The sequence below is a fragment of the Papio anubis genome, chromosome 10, assembly GCF_008728515.1.
Source record: "Papio anubis isolate 15944 chromosome 10, Panubis1.0, whole genome shotgun sequence".
In the NCBI taxonomy this organism is placed as follows: domain Eukaryota; kingdom Metazoa; phylum Chordata; class Mammalia; order Primates; family Cercopithecidae; genus Papio; species Papio anubis.
In genome coordinates this window covers 18,413,699-18,427,913 of record NC_044985.1, presented here as the reverse complement: position 1 = coordinate 18,427,913, position 14,215 = coordinate 18,413,699, and the positions used below count along the sequence as shown (strand labels likewise).

Here is a 14,215-nt window from a genome sequence, read left to right as displayed (position 1 = left end):
TAGCTAGTAAGTGATAGCACTGAAATTTGAGCTCATTTGGTTTGCCTTTGAAGATGGTGCTTTTAACACTTCACTACATTCTTTTCCTAAGGAATGAGGAATTTGTTAGGCATAGCAGCATGAGCGTATGGGCGTGCGTGCGCGCGCACACACACACACACACATACACGTCTAACTGAAGATTTAACTGTGTACAAATATTTATGGGCCAATTGTCAGGTAGAGGTGAGACAAGAATGTAGAAACATTATAATCTTGTTCACCCAAGACAAATCTGGAGACATTAGGATTTTAGGCAGGGTAGTCATTTGGGGAATATTGGGAAGAAAGATGCCTGCAGACTGACAGGCAAGCAGGTGTTGCTGCCATTCCTATTAGGCCTCTGGGAATTCCCAGAATGTGGGGCTGAGCAGGAAATCAAATAAATAGTTTGCTGACTCCTCTAACTGGCAGAAGTATGTTCAAAACTCCATGTAGATTACTTACTCTTGAGCGGCCCTGAGAACTTGTGTGACATATTTCAGAGATGATGTGTTAACCCAAAAGCTCTGAAAAATCTCCCTGCAGCTCAGATGAGCCAAGCTGCGTCAGCTCCCATTGGGGATGAAATAGTCAGTGTTTTCATAGGAAGACTGAATAGTTCTTCTTTCTTGTCTCTTATTGTTCCAACAAGGCTAATTCCAATGAGTTTATGAGAACAATTTAAGGCTTATTTTCTCAGCCGCTTTGCCAGAGGGAGCTGAAGTAATGTCAGTTCCTTCAATACTACCTACAGAGGGAGAAAGTGCATCTCTGTATTGTTCCCTATATTAAACAGTTATTTATTTGGACAAGAGAATTTCCAGGCAGATACTTGTATTCCTATTAACACCAACACTTTTCATCTCTAATTTAAAGAGAAAAGACACTCTAGATTTGGGTTTCCAAATACCATAGCCACTAGCCTATGATGCAGCTATTAGCATTTGAAATGTGGCTAGTCTGAATTAAGATGTTCTGTAAGTATGAAATATACACCACATTTCAACGACTTAATGTGAAAAAGAGGATGTAATATATCCCCAAACTTTTATACTGGTTGCATGTTTATAATGATAATAGGGACAGTCTTTGCTTTGTGTGTTGGTGCAGAACCATGAAAATGATCTTGCAAGCTGAAATGATACAAGCGATCTTAATTAACAATGGATGAACATTGTAATTATTATGCAACCTTTAAAATATTTTTGTCTAAACTTTAAATATTCTTACTGTCAGCTATAAATGTATGCAGAAATTTAAAAGTGGTAAAATCAACCTGTTTAGTACACAGTAATTTCAAATAATGGAAACATCGAGAATTAAAGTACTTCTTTTCTTCTTTGTGAGTAGTTTGAACAGTACTTGCCTTCTTCTTGTCCTATACCCTGTAGTATGGAAAGAGCATCTTTTCTAAGCTTTGCCAAATTGTCATATTACTTTCTAAGATCAGCTTCCAACATTTTATCCTTGCTTTCCCAATGTCGAAAAATCAGAGTTTCTTCAACGTGAAGCTTTATTTTTTTAATTATTTTTTTGAGACAGGGTCTCACTCTGTCACCCAGGCTGGAGTGCAGTGGCTTCATCATGGCTCACTGCAGCCTCAAACTCCCTGGCTCAAAAGATCATCCCCTGACCTCAGCCACCCTAGTAGCTGGGACTATAAGTGCACAACACTACGCCCAAATAATTTTTGTGTTTTTTGTAGAGAAGAGTTTTTGCCATGTTGCCCAGGCTGGTCTTGAACTCCTGGACTCAAGCAATCTGCCTGCCTTGGCCTCCCAAAGTGCTGAGTTTATAAGCATGAGCCACAGCTCCTGGCCCAATGTAAGTTTTTTGCTGGTGTCCCTTCTTCTAGGACATCATCGTTTTGGGGACAGTCATGTTCCATGTTTATGTCCATGCATTTGCCTTCACTAAGTTCCTCTGGCTGCATATCTTGAGACTTTCGAACAATAGTGTCAACAGTCCCCACCGTGATCCATCTTCTAATCACACCTACATTCACTTCCGACAATATCACTTTTTGTTTCTTTGCTGCACTTCCATCTTTGTTGGCCATTCCATCTTTCGATTATTCATTTCTGTAAAATGTCATGTGAGTTTACCACTGGGAGATGAGGAATCAACACAACTCCAAGCTTCACTATCTACACCTGGACTGAATAACAGATGCATAGTGACCAGTTGCTGATAGACTTCAAAAGAAATGGCATGATTGGTCACTGCTGTTGATGCACACGTGTTGTTTATGTAGTGATTTATGGACTGAAAGTCTAGCAGCGAAGTTTTTACTTTATGCAATAAAGTAAAACTGTATATTAACTGTATGCAATAAAGTACAGTTAAGCAAAATGCGCAGTTAATATAACAGAATTAATACACCACAGTAACTGAAATTTGAACCATGTTGTTGGAAGATTAGTGTTATTTAATTAAGTTGTGGTAACTGGAATTTATGCATATTGGAACCATGCAAAGAAAAGTATGCCTGTATTTTTGGATACTGGGTTAAAGTATATAATTAAAATTATTTGTACCTGTTTCTTTTTACTTTTTGAATTAACTAATAGAAAAATTTAAATCACATTTGTGGCTCACACTATATCCCTATTGGACAGTCCTGCTCTGTACCATACATTAACAAAAAATTTAGGAGAAGAAAATAAAGAAATATACAGTTGAAAAACAATGAAACATTGTTAGAGTTTTAAGTAGTCGGCAACAAAGGAAGAGATTCCAGTCTTCACAAATTGAACATGATTGTATAGTGAAAAACAGTAAAACTAAAATTAAAAAGATAATAGATTGGGAAAATATTTGCATCATATATGTAAGCCAAAGGCAATTTGCTGATATTATGAAATTATTCATTCAAGCTTATTCCAAAATTATCAAGATCCCAGTAGATTGTTAAACAGATGAATAGGCAATTTATATTAGAGAAAATTGAAATAGTAAATGAATACCTAAAAAAATGTTTATCTTGTCTAGTTATCAAAGGCATAGAAATCATTGTTAACTTCGAGTTACAATTTCCTATCCACTCGATTAACAAAACAATTACAACCCTCAACACTGTGGGAAATTTGGTGATTTCATGCACCGTGACTGACACTGTAATTAGAAACAACACTTTTAGTTAGCAATATTGTATAAATAGGAAAAGACAAAAAGACATTTTTAACCCTTGGACCTAGTAATGCCTCTCCAGAGAATTTAAGAAAATGAAATAATCCAACAGGGATAAAAAGTTATATATACAGTAACATGTAGATTGTATAAATTCTTATAGTAGCAAAAAAAAAAAAAAAAAAAAAAAGAAAAAGAAAATTTGAGGACATTCTAAATGTCTGATATAGAACACTACATCCAACAGTGACAAAATGCATTATATTTTCCAAGTGCTTATGGAAGGTTTACTAGAGCTTAGCACATGCTGTGTCATAAAGCAAGCTGCAATATATTTCAAAGGAGTGAAATCATTCAGAATATGCTCTTTGAGGACAGTAGAATTATGCAAGAAATCTGTAACAAAAGCTAACCAGAAAATCACCAACTGCTTTGAAAGTAAGCTATTAAATTACAAATAACTCGTGAATCAAAGAAAGAAACACAGTAAGAACTAGAAAATATTTTGAACTAAATGATAGCAGAGACATGGTGTATCAAAACATGTAGATAACAGATAAATAACGCTCAAGGAAATAATTGCCAACCTAGAGTTCTATAATAATAAAAATATTTTTCAAATAGGATGGTGAAATAAATATATCATCAGATTAGCAAAAACTAGGAGAATTCATTCAGTGCCTAGAGGAAAATTTATATTCTCAAATGTATATATTAGAAAAGAATTAGATGCTACATATCCATAATTCAAGTTTTCATCTGAAAACAAAACACAATTTTAAATATCACCACACACAACAAATTAGTCCAAAGAAAGTAGTAGGAAATTAATAGTAAAAAGAAAAGCAGAAATAAGATAAGTAGAAAATAAGTATTAATGCAATAAAGAAAAAAACCTAATTTCTTGAAAAATACATATTAAATGGATAAAGTTATGATAAGATTGATGTAAAAAAGAGAGCAAATTACCAATACCAGTAAAAAATAAGGAGACATTAGTATAGATGCTATAGATATTTAAAAGAGAAAAAGACATTACAAATAATATTATGCCAATTTCAGTGAAAGAAATTCCTTGGAAAACATAGCTTACCAAAATTGACACAATAAGAAAGAGTAATTAGAATACTATATATCTACTAAAGAATTTAAATGTTTTATTTAAAACCTCTGCGCAAAGTATACTCCTGGTCTGGATGGTTTCTTTGGTGATTGGTAGCAAATATTAAAGCAAGCGATAACTCCAATTTTTATACACTCTTCCAGAAAATAAAAAAGAAGGTAGCCGGCCGGGCGCGGTGGCTCAAGCCTGTAATCCCAGCACTTTGGGAGGCCGAGACGGGCGGATCACGAGGTCAGGAGATCGAGACCATCCTGGCTAACACGGTGAAACCCCGTCTCTACTAAAAAATACAAAAAACTAGCCGGGCGAAGTGGCGGGCACCTGTAGTCCCAGCTACTCGGGAGGCTGAGGCAGGAGAATGGCGTGAACCCGGGAGGCGGAGCTTGCAGTGAGCTGAGATTCGGCCACCGCACTCCAGCCTGGGCGACAGAGCCAGACTCAGTCTCAAAAAAAAAAAAAAAAAAGGTAGCCTTCCTAGACTTTCTATGGGACCAGCATAATCTTGATAGATAAATTAGTTAAGGAAATTGTAAGAAAGGAAAATTACAGACAAACTTGTAGCATGAAATATATATATGTATATATATTTTCTAAATAATATATTAGGAAATAGAATTCTTTGATATATAAGTAGAGAAGGTATCAAAACCAAATGAAGTTTATTTCAGAAATGCTAACGGTGATTTACTATGAATAAAAAATCAATATAGTTCACCATATTTGCAGAAAAGTGGAGATAAATAAAATTATCTTAGTGATTACAAAAACACGTTTGATAAAACGCAGTATTAATTCATGATAAAAACTCTTAGCACACCAGGAAATCAATTTGATGGTGAATTATTGGAAATTTTCTTCCTGTGATTAGGAGCATGATATGGATAACTGCTACATCTATTAAAAGAAAAATAGAAATCTTAACCAAGGCAATAAGGCTATATAAAAGAAATAAAAAACAGTTTGGAAAAGGCTGAAATAAAACTGTCACTTTTCATGGACAACAAAATTGTACATAGAGAATCTAAAATAGAATCTGGAGACAACTACTAGAATTTATAAGTAAATTTGGCATGGTTGTTGGATCCAAGATCAATGTATGAAATCAATTGCATTTTTATATATTGGCAACAAAAATGCAAATAAAATTAAAATTAAAAAGATATGATTTACATTAGCATAAAAACTTTCAAATCTAGAAATGTGTTTAATGATAGATGTTTAAGATCTTTATGCTGAAAGCTATAAAACTTTGCCAAGAGAAATTTTAAAAGCCTAAATATAGAGAGATCTATCCCCCCATTTTTGTGGTTTAGAATGAAAATGGCCAGGATATAAATTGTCTCCAGCCTAATCTTTAGATTATACACAATCCTAACTAAAATCTCAGCAGGTTTTGTGTAGAAATTGACAAGCTGATTCTAAAATTCATATAAGAATGCAAAAGGCAAAACATAGTCAAGGAGATTATTTATAAAAAGAAAGATTATGTTGAGGACTTACACTTTCAGATATTGAGACATACCATAAAGCTATTGAAATTAAGAGAGATTGAACTTTACGTAACAATAGATAAAAAGACCAATGGAACAGAACAGAGACTCCACATCTCTATAGTTATCTGATATTTTACAAAAGTGACATTGCTGTATAGTGTAGAAAGGATGACCTTTTTAATAAATGGTGCTGTTATTTGGATATCCACATGGGAAAAATAAATCTTTATCTTACACAAATCAATTCCAGTCAGATTGTAGATCTATATGCAAAAGTTTATATTTATTTGTTAATAAATGCTTTTAGGAAAAAAACACAGAAGATATACTTATTATCTCAGGTAGACAAAATTTTCTTAATTGGGATATAAAATGTACTAATCATAAAATGTTCACTTGGACTACATTAAAGTTAGGAATTTCCTATTCATTAAAAGACACCATTAAGAGAGTGAAAACATAAGCCACACAATATTGAGCATATTGTTAATAAATATAAAAAGACTCATATCCAGAATATATAAAGAACTGAAAATCATTGAGAAAAAGTTAAATAATGCAATATAAAAATAGGCAAATGACTTAAACAGTCACTTCATGAAAGAGGATATCCAAATGGTCAATAAATGTGAGAGCATGTTTAACCTCATCAGTCATCAGGGAATGTAGATTGAAATCACAATATGACACTACTATGCATTCATTGGAATAGCCAAACAAAGAAGATGGATAATACAAAATATCGGTGAGGGTATGGAACAAGTGAGCTCTCATTCGTTGCTGATAGGAGTGTACATTGGTACAACTACTTTGAAAAAGTGTTTGGAAGTCTCTACTAGCCATATGCATATCCTATGAGCCAGCAATTGCACTCCTGGCTATATACCCAATAGAAATGCATGCACAGTGCACCCAAAATATACAAGAACGTTCATTGTATTATCTGAAATAGTTCCAAACTGGAGCAACATGTGTTCATCAACAAAAAATGAATACATAAACTTTGGCATATTTATACAATAAATACTATAAAGCAATAAAAAATAATGAACCGCTGCTACATGGAACAAAGGGTAAGTTTTCAGATGTTAATGTTGACTTAAATAAGCCTGACACATACGATTTTATACTGTATGATTATATTTATATTAAGTACAAAAATGTAGGCAAAACCAGTCTTTGTTTATGGAAGTCAACATAATGGCTGACTTTGGGTGAGTGCTGTGATTGAGGTGGGTTGCTGGTAATGTTTTGTCATTCAGCTAAATGGCTGTTTATAAACTTTGTAAAAATTCATCAAGCTATTTTAAGATTTGTGAGTTTTTGCATGAATGTTATATTTCATAAGAAAGTTTATAAAGCAGAATAGGAACAGGGAAATTGTGTGTGTGTGTGTGTGTGTGTGTGTGTGTGTGTGTGGTGGTGTGTGTGGATGGGCAATAGATTGCTGAATGAGCCTCTGCACACCCAGGGAGGAGGAGAGGGTGCAGAGGAAACAATTGAGCCCAATCGAATTGAAAGTGAGGAAACCTACATAGTATTCAAGGCTTCACAGGAGTCTGGCCATGCAGGATTTAATCGTGAAGGACTCTCTGTGTATTAATCCACTTCTTCACAACAACCTGATAAAATAATTATTATCTCCATTTTGCCTTTCAGCAGACTTATATTGGTTGATTTTTCCTTTCTTTTCTTTCTTTTTTTTTTTGAGATGGAGTCTCACTCTGTAGCCCAGGCTAGAGTGCAATGGTGTGATCTTGGCTCACGGCAACCTCCGCCTCCCGGGTTCAAGCGATTCTCCTGCCTCAACCTCCTGAGTAGCTGGGATTATAAGCATGCACAACCACGCCCAGCTAGTTTTTGTATTTTCAGTAGAGATGGGGTTTCACCATGGGTGATATTTCCAAGGAAGCAAAACCATGAAGTGTAGAACCACCATGCTGTTTTCACTACACTGCTGTTAGAAAACTAGACATTTGGATGGAAGAACATGCTGTGCTCTGAAGGTTTGTGTCCCTCCAAAATTCATGTTGAAACTTAATCTCCATTGTGCTGGTTTTTGTTGTTGCTGTTGTTGTTGTTTTTGTTGTTGTGGGTTTTTTTTTTTTTTTTTTTTTTGAGATGAAGGGTCACTCTGTTGCCCAAGCTGGAGTGCAGTGGTGCGATCTTGGCTCACTGCAACCTCCAACTCCCGGGTTCAAGTGATTCTCATGCCTCAGCTTCCTGAGTAGCTGGGATTACAGGAATGCATCACAATGCCTGGCTAAATTTTGTATTTTTAGTAGAGATGGGGTTTCACTGTGTTGGTCAGGCTGGTCTTGAACTCCTGACCTAGTGATCCACCCACCTCGGCCTCCCAAAGTGTGGGGATTACAGGTGTGAGCCATTGCGCCCGGCCTGTGGTAGTTTTAGGAGGTGAAGCCTTTTGGGAAGTGACTAAGTCATGCGGGCTCCACCCTCATAGATGGGATTAGTGTCTTTATAAAAGAGTCTTTGGAGAGCTGCCTGACCCTTTATCCCTTCCACCATGTGAGGACACAGCATTTGTTCCTTCCAGAAGATGAAGCAACATGGTACCATCTTGGAAACAGAGAGTAGACCCTTACCAGGCACCAAATCTGCTAGCATCTTGGTCTTGGACTTCCCAGGCCCCAGAACTGTGAGAAATCAATTTCTATTATTTATACATTTCCCAGTCTAAATTATTTCATTATGACAGCAGGAATGGTCTAAAACAGAATATGCTATATGCTATGTGGAATTAATTATTCCTCACAAATTTTCTATGAAGTTGGCGTTATCATCTTCAGTTTGCAGATGTGGTTCAGGAATACCAAATAACCTATGAACATACGATCTAGTAAGTGGCCAAGGCAGTATCTGAACATGTATCTGTCTTCCTCTAAAGCTCATCTCTTTCTCTCAAACGTAGCTGCTAGCTGCTTATGTGTGGTATAAACGATTCAGCTGCAAGAACTCAGACAGCAGAAAGATCACTGTAGGGTGGGTCAGGGAGCCTTTGTGGAGGTGAAGGTACCCTTTGGGACAGATTTATTCAATAATTAATTAATTAATTAATTTTTTTCTCAACTTTTATTTTCTATTCAGGGAGTACATGCACAGATTTGTTACCTTGGTGTATCGCATGATGCTTAGGTTTGGGAATACAAATGATTCCATCACCCAGGTACTGAGCATAGTACCCAGTAGTTAGTTTTTCAACCCTTGACCCCCTTATTCTCTCCCTCCTCTAAGAGTCCCCAGTTTCTATTGTTGCCATCTTTATACCCATGAGTACCCAATGCTTAGCTCCCATTTTTAAGTGAGAATGTGCAGTACTTGGTTTTCTGTTTCTGCATTAATTCACTTAGGATAATGGCCTCCAGCTACATCCATGTTACTGCAAAGTAGTCCATAGTGTACATGTACCACATTTTCTTTACCCAGTCCACCACGGATGGGTTGACTCCATGTGTTTGCTATTGTGAAAGTGCTCAATGCACATGTGAGCGCATGTGTCTTTTTGGTAGAAAGATTTGTTTTCTTTTGGATATATACCCAATAATGGGTTTGCGGGTCAAATGGTAGTTCTGTAGAAATGTAGAAATGAGAAATGAGATGAGATTAAATAGGAGACCAAGATGTGGAAAGAACTCTGAGTTTTGGGGGAATGGAGGAGATCAAGAAAGTGTTGGAAGGCTCATTGGTCAGTGAGCAGCCTTGTTTGGCTGAAGTAGAGGGTTTTTTAAGTTCCAAGAAGTCAAAGACTGTTTTGTGAATTGAGTTATCCCCAATGCTCAATACAAATTAAATGCTCAATTAATACCTGTTGAACGAATGAAAGGATAAATGAATAAACCGATTGGTTAGCATCAAAATTTGTGCACTTTTTAGAAACGTAACAGTTTATGGATGGCATAGTTCATTCAGTCCACTGATAACACAATGAGGTTTAATTTGACACACTAGTTAAAAACCTGAGAAGTACCTAGAAAACAGGATGGTACCAGCTAAGCCAATTGAGAAAATATTCAGGAAAATCCGAGTGTTCTAAATGTGACTGCTTTTGAGTCCTAAAGGTATCTGAAGGCACAGGGTGAAGGCTTAGATGAGTGCCTATCCTGGGGCCAGCACCTGCAGATTGTACTGAGAGTGCCTGCCCAACTCCTTCCATTTGGGACTTTTGAGCCTTTGTCTTTGCTGTCAGACTGGTGCTTTTGGGAAACTTCTCTATAAGCTCTGTTTTCACAAGAAAAATAATTTGTTGTGATCTACATGATGCGACAGAGTATTTCAGGCACTACCTCCTATTTGAAGGGAGAAATAGTGTTTCAGGTCGCTCTCTAAGAATTTCTCTTTTTTAATCTTGCAGGAACACTACTCCCCAAATAGGTTCTGCCCATGGGATGTGGAGATGATGAATTTTCTTACCTCAGTGTTGCTGACACTTAGATCCATGTGCTTCTGGAAAGACTCATTTCTAAGAAATCATGGCTGATTGAATGATTGTATCCCCCAGGTGTTTAATAATGGATCCATGTCAATCCTAAAAAAAGTTTCTTGTGGACTGCAATAATGTTCTGCCTGTAAACGTCTCCATTTTATCATCCACTCACGAAGATGTGAAAGCCAGACTTCAGACAGACAATTAGAGGGTATTAGTAATGTATATTGGATGAGAAATTGTGACACAAAATTTTAATAGGCTGCAAAGGTGTGCTAAAATTCACTAGGTATTAATGATGTCATAGGTTCAGGTAGACACTGAGACAAGTGTGAACAGAATACATGAGATTACACTGAAGTTCAATTAACTGCTAGTCAAAAACTAAAAACTAAAACAATGTATTCTGTAGTAAACACTTGCAGCCCTGTGCTCCCAGTTCACCTTTTCTAGAAGTTGCCCCTTTTCCTTGTCCAGATGGTTGCAAAAAAGCACTGAAGTCACAACATGACCTGGTTCCTGGCCACAGTTGATAGGTCCAGAAATTGATATTCAACTTAAGAATAAGGATCTGTTCTGTTTATTTTAAAATCAGAACCAAGAACGGTAAGCTGGCCTGTCTTCGAAAGCCTGGACTCTAAGAAGTAAAGCTCTGGATTTATGGGCAGCCATGTCCCCTATCACTGGGTCGGCAGAGGAATCTAGTCTTTGGAGAGAGGAGTGGACATGAGAGGTGGAGAGACTCCTGTCTACATTTGGATTCCTCTGGTCAGTTGTTCCTGTGGCTCCACTGCCTTTCTCTTCCTTCAGTATTACTGTATTTTAATAACCTAATAGATCCTCATATCTTCCCTTTCAACTCAAGCTAATTAAGTTTCTGTTTTTTGCAAAGCAAAATGTTCCAAGTCATAACACATGACTTAAGCTCCAGATATAGTGCCCTGAATAAGGGTGGAGTAATCATAATACTGAATCTCCAGGTGGCCATGTCTAAACTTTGCCTTGGCCACACAAATGTGGTCAGTGTGGTCATTTCCAGGCTCAACTTTCTGAAGATGATGGTCAAGAAACAGAAGTCTCTGAGGAAGAGCAGGTAGCTGTTTAGAAATGTTTAAAGGGTTGCCATATATATGTCAAAGTAGATGTTCTATGTTGCTCCAAAGGGCAAAACTGATACCAATAGTCAAAAGTTGGAATGCAGATTTTGACTGAATATGAAAATTGTGTGTGTAAGTATTAGAATGATCAAATAAAGGAATGGATGACCTAGTGAAGGATCAAGGTATCTTTCAGTGGAAGGTTGGCTCAGAACTTAGATATACATTTATTTGGGAGTTTGATGAATAGATGGCTACTAATAGCTATCGTTGATCAAAGGCTTTCTATGTGTCAAGCACTGTGCTTGACATATGCTTTATATAAATTTACTCATCTTCATAATAATCATATGAATAGATATATCTTATATGTTTAATACTAGTTATCAAATATTATGCATAAGTACAATATTTTGGTAATTTTAAATGTAAAATTAAAAAGATAATTTGTAATGCTTCAATTGTGGAATTATGCTACAATTAATTTCAGTCTTTGTAGTATTTGTAATTTTACCACTTCGTGGCATTTTTGCTACTTTTAAGTTTTAAATTCTTTTACTGATACATAATTTTATGCATATTTATGGGGTATGTGTGATATTTTATTACATGCATAGAATGTGTAATGCTGAAATCAGGGTTTAGGGTATTCATCACCTCGAGGACTTATCATTTCATTGTGTTGGAAACATTTTAAATCCTCTCTTCTGGCTATTTTGAAATACGTGATACATTGTGGTTAACTATAATCACCCTACTCTGCTATTAAATATTAGAACTTATTCCTTTTCTTTAACTGTATGTTAGTTCTCACCAACCCACCTCTTTTCATCCCCCAGCAACACCCCACCAACACACACACACATACATACACACTCAATTCTCAGCCTCTGGTAACTATCATTCTACTCTATCTCCGTGAGATCAATGTTTTTAGTTCTCATATATGACCGAGAACATGCCATATGTGTCTTTCTGTGCCTGGCTTACTTCATTTAACATAATGACCTCCAGTTCCATCCATGTTTCTACAAATGACAGGATTTCATTTTTTTATGGCTGAATAGTATTCCACTGTGTATTTTTGCCATATTTTCATTATCCATTCATTGACTGATGGTTATTTTAAATTAATGAATAATTCCCAATTTTGACTCAGTTCTATAGGATATAGTGGGCCTTCCAGATGTTAAAATAATATAAGCTACCACATTTTCATTTCCATTATGATTATTTCAGTTATATTTACCCAATTGCTTCCCATATATTTTTCTGGGTATAGTTGATAATGTCCTTTTGTTTCTTATATAGCAGGAAAACCAACTTTCGTTGTCCTATTCTCTAGCTTTGAAGTTCAACTATTTTATCTTTCATAGGTGGGTAAGAACAGGAGTAATATTTTCTATTTTACTGTTGATCACCATCCCAAAATCCTTAATATTATTTGCTCCATAAAAGTTCCAAAACCAACACTCAAGAGTTTGCTTAACATCAGACTGAGTAAATAATTTCTTTGAAAAGTTAACCAGAATTTGATATCTAGTCTGACCTATGATATTCTTTATAAAATGAGGAATTCTTATGTATCATACTGAAATCTAAAATATATATTCTTGAGCTTTAAAATGCTTTCTAAAACTTTCTATTTAATTCTGCATTTTTTTTTACCAGCTACTGTAAAAATTCTGCCACATCACATCATTGTTGCCTTATTTTGTTCATCCTTGTTTCCTAGTTTGTCCCATGTTTTTTAACTCTATAAAATGCCAGTGAAGAGACTAAACATAAATATACAGAGATCATGGCTAAGCCAGATGCAGAGAGCCTGATAGTGAATGCCAGATGCCAGAGATTCTCTTCAATTTAAATATTCAGCACCAGGTGGTTCAGTTGACCTAACAAAAGAACACGTGTTCATGAGATACAAAGATAGAATTGGAGATACCAGTTCTCATTTGGATAAAATTTAGTTATTTAATGAAAGCTTGCAAGAAGGGTTTGAAATCAAGTAAAAATGAAATTGAGTTAAATATTCATTTACGTCTATACAGAAGGAAAACGTTATTGCAATTTGTAAAATTTCTTTTCAGAAGTAATTCTCAGGACAAATGCTAGTATTTATAACATCAGCTAGAGAAAAAAAATCCTTTAATTATGCTTTAGAAAAAGCATAATATTAAGTCTGTTTCCAACTCCCTAAAGAGTGGCAATAATTAAGATAATCAATGCTTCCTAATATGGGTTAAAGTAGAAATAGAATTTCTTATAAAATACATTGTATTTCTTGTTTTGAAAGATCTTATAGCTCAAATTTAAGTTGGTGCCTTTATAACTAGCTACAGTAAATAAACTGGCCATGGACTTTGATCTTACACAGAAACTAACGACCTTAGGAGTATTCCAGGATGTTTTATTAACACAAGTGAAGTGAGTTAACACAGATGTGCTGCAATATGTGTTTGTGATACGTGTTCACATACATGTGAAGCATATGTGTGTGCATGCCGTTCAGTACTTCTGTTGTCAAAGTGGCCACTGTCTTAGAAAGCCATCAAATGAGGGCAGGATGTTAACTTTACCATTAACTAAGCAAGACGACATTGCCATCACTTACATTTATTCCTTACAAGTTACTTTTTAAGTGTACAATAGAGGTTCATGAGGAAGTAGCCCCTTAAAAATGTTTTAGACAATATTTAAAATACGTATAGCAAATGAATAACTATATAGTCAATGCATTGGAATCATACACTTGCTGTATATTATTGCTTTTTAAGGGGTTGTATTAGTTTTCTGTCACTTCTATAATCAATTACTACAAATTTGACAGCTTAAACAGTGCAGACTTATCATCTTATGGTTCTAGAGAGTAGAAGTCCCACATGGGTTGCACTGGGCTAAAATCAAG

At 35.6% G+C, this 14,215-nt stretch overlaps 1 long non-coding RNA gene across 2 annotated transcripts in view; it reads left to right on the top strand.

Annotated features, from left to right (window-relative positions):
* LOC108581747 overlaps window positions 1–14,215 on the top strand; it is a 161,577-nt gene that overhangs the window by 21,620 nt on the left and 125,742 nt on the right. The window contains exon 2 of one of the 2 annotated variants that reach the window (XR_004176495.1): window positions 10,139–10,978. This is a non-coding gene — a long non-coding RNA (uncharacterized LOC108581747). Of the gene's footprint in view, window positions 1–10,138; window positions 11,480–14,215 lie in introns of those variants that run through there. The other variant, XR_001894460.3, reaches the window with a different exon arrangement.